Genomic DNA, 3,253 nt, shown 5'->3' on the forward strand with positions numbered 1-3,253 from the left:
AACTAAGAGGTGCTATTATACGTTGACCAGACTTAAGAATATCTCTTTAAAGTGTGTTGACATTTAATTGACCTTTGAAAGTTCATTCTGTTAATCATACTCAAAGTGCTAAAGCTATGGTTGACTGCTCTGGTGTTTTTATATTCATTCGTGCTTTAGCATATAAATTCTTCAGCATAATTGCTACTTATTTAGTGAGAGTTTCCTTTCTTTGAAAATGTGAGCTGTGCTTGTATTTTTGTGTCCTTTTTTTTCTTTTTTTTTAACTTTGCTTCAGGCTGGGTAGTGTTAGAGGTTTGAATTAAAATGTTTTCCTGTCAGTAGTTGTATGGGGTGTGGCTTCTTAATCTAGAAGTAATGGGAATTTCTTGGCTAAATGAAGTGTACTATCCTTCCTGCAGAAGTTAGAACTTTTTAAATTACAATGCTAAAATTTAGAAAAGCTTAACACTTCAAAACTGTACATCTTTAACAGAAACTTTTGGAAATTTTTAAATTCCATTTGTGTGGATTAAAAATATCAGTGCTAATACTTCCTATTAAATCAGGATTTAATTATCTATTTTCATAAAAACTCCAAGTATATTCCTTGAATTGCTATGAGTAGAATTTTGTTGTAAACACAATATTTTTTAAAAGTCAAATATATTTTTAAAATCTTAACATTTTATTACTATAACTGAGAGAACAGGTGTTTACATGTTTAAAATTTTCTAGGTTTTAAATTTGTGAAATCAGTCTTTGGGAAGTAATTTTTAATATGGTTAGCTGTCTTACAGGTTTATAAGTTGACATTTCAATTTAAAATTTTTCCAGTTTATATTTCAATGACCAGGAAAAAAATAGTTAAACTTGTTGCTAAATTCTAATAGAAGAAACACACACACACACACACACACACACACACACACACACACACACAAAATTGTAACTTTTGGTAATTTATCGTGAGACTCCAAACATATTTTTAGAACATTTGTACTTTAAAATCAATTTTAAAATAGGGAAATTGAAGTTTAAAGGAGAGTTTTCACTTTCATGAGGTAATTTTATACTTCCCAGATAGGTAGGTCCATATTCAAGATCACTCTGATCTCTGTTTATAATAAGTTTTGATGCCATTTATCATTTACTTAGTCACACATTATAAGCGTGGTAGATTTTTGTCATGAAGCTGGCCTTATATTCTTATCATCATCGTCTCTTTCAATATTGTCCCTTTTTTATTTTTCTGTTTTCATCTTAGCTGTTCTCATTTTATTGTAGTCCTGACTTGAAATGAAAGTAAGCTTGTTTCTCATAAACATTTCACTTCAAACTCTTTTTTTTTAGAATATGCAGTGAAATGTCTTAAATAATATTATATGAATAATACCCAAAGAATGCAATGCTGAATAGTCAGATACAGGATGTTCCATACTAAGGGTAGACTCTCATACTTCCACTTTATAAAATGTGGTTTCAGAAAATAAATAAATGTATTTCTTCCTTAATAATTAGTGTTTCAGGATCAAGGGTGACTAAACATGGAAGTTTAAGATAAAGCCTGGTTTCTTAGGAAATCTTTCTCAGTCCTTAGTAATTCTGTAGCATTGATGATACAGGGACAAATACATTTGGTGCTCTTTTCTGTTTGAAGCCTGTTTTGCCATTGTGAAAAACTTGTTGTTGTTTGGATTTGGGTATATGTATTCACAGATGGTTTACTTTATTTTTATTTTATTTGAACAAATACTTTAATGTCCCAAACACTGATACATGTTTCATGTCTTAAACAGTTTATAAAAACTAGAATATTTAATCCTCTTAACTGCATAATTATAATTATCTTCATTTTGCAATTGAGAAAAGATACAAAGTTTTATTTAATGGTAAGGCCTTAAGAAGGGGAGAGTGATAAGTGTAGGCATAGTGGAAAATTTATTAGTGCTAAGAAGCAACAGAAGTATGTGCGTATGTGCAAGAGTTTGGGAAGTTGCGTCTACTTGGAAAGCATCAGGGACTCAGCTGGGCCTAGTCATACAGAGCAACATGTCCTCATTCCTCAATTTTAAGCCTCTGGGCTCTAGAAGTAAAGGGCAAACTTAGAAAGAGGAGGTCTCCTCAGGTTTCAGCTGCCTGTTCAGCCTGGTGAGGTGGCTATACTAGCTTATGTGATTCTCATAGGGCTACATGAACCTTTATGTCTTACCTTTTCCTAGCATTTCTTGGCTGACTGCTGCTTCTTTGGAGTGTTTAACTTCTTTCTCAGCTAGAAGGTTAGGCATTGCAAATAACAGTGGATAATTTTTTTTCTTAGCTTTAACCCCATCCCACTTCATCCCCAACTTTGTCCTTTGTATATTCTTTTGAAAATATTATCCAGTAGTGTTTATGAATGTATGTTGTATAAAATTTAGAGATTGGTGTTAAACAACAGAATTAAAAGACAAAGCTATCTTGTTGTTGGAATCGGGGATGGAAGAAGATGGGAAAGCAGCTAAAAGTAAGAAATATGGAAAAAGGAGAGACATTGTGGAAAAGAAGAGACATATTGAGGGGAAAAAGTGAAAAAATGAACAGAGAGAGTTACTGATTTGCTTCACACCCACACCTCCTCCCCAGCTTCACAGTAACAGAGGCAATGTCACTGTCTTTTACCTGACATGTGCTTTACCAGGGAGTTGTACCTGGCATCGTGGGAGTGGAAAATTTCTCCCTTTTGCATTTTGAGACTTGGGTGTGCTGCTTTAAGATGCCACTGGTATCTAAGTAATGTTTGTTTATACTGGGTATTTTTCTCTGTAGCCTTTGTGGATTGGACTTATAAACAATATTGTCAGCAGAACTGCAGGTACTCTATTGCTGTGTTTATTAGCTAAAAAACTGTCAGAGCCCTACGACTTCTGAGCACATTTAGAAAATACCAGAGGCATTTTTAACACTAGCATTAGAAAGAAGGAAAAAATAAGAATATAACTAAGACTTGCATACCTTAGAATCCTAACCAATGTGGTGATTTTTAGAAATTAATGTTTCAGAAACTCTAGAGTAATTTGTTTCATCAATTACATTTTTTGAAGTTAATATAAAGTACATTTGCATATAAGTTCTCTTTTCTTAATAGATAATTTAGGTAAAGAGGAAGTGTGGTATTGTTCTGTAGAATGTAAAACTAAAGTCAGAATAAGAATTCTTTTGGGAGTTTAGGATTTTTTTGATGCTTCTCAAATCATCTATAATGACTTTTCTTGGGTCACAGTCTGAAAGTATT

This window comes from Cebus imitator, unplaced genomic scaffold (assembly GCF_001604975.1).
Source record: "Cebus imitator isolate Cc_AM_T3 unplaced genomic scaffold, Cebus_imitator-1.0 Scaffold218, whole genome shotgun sequence".
In the NCBI taxonomy this organism is placed as follows: Eukaryota; Metazoa; Chordata; class Mammalia; order Primates; family Cebidae; genus Cebus; species Cebus imitator.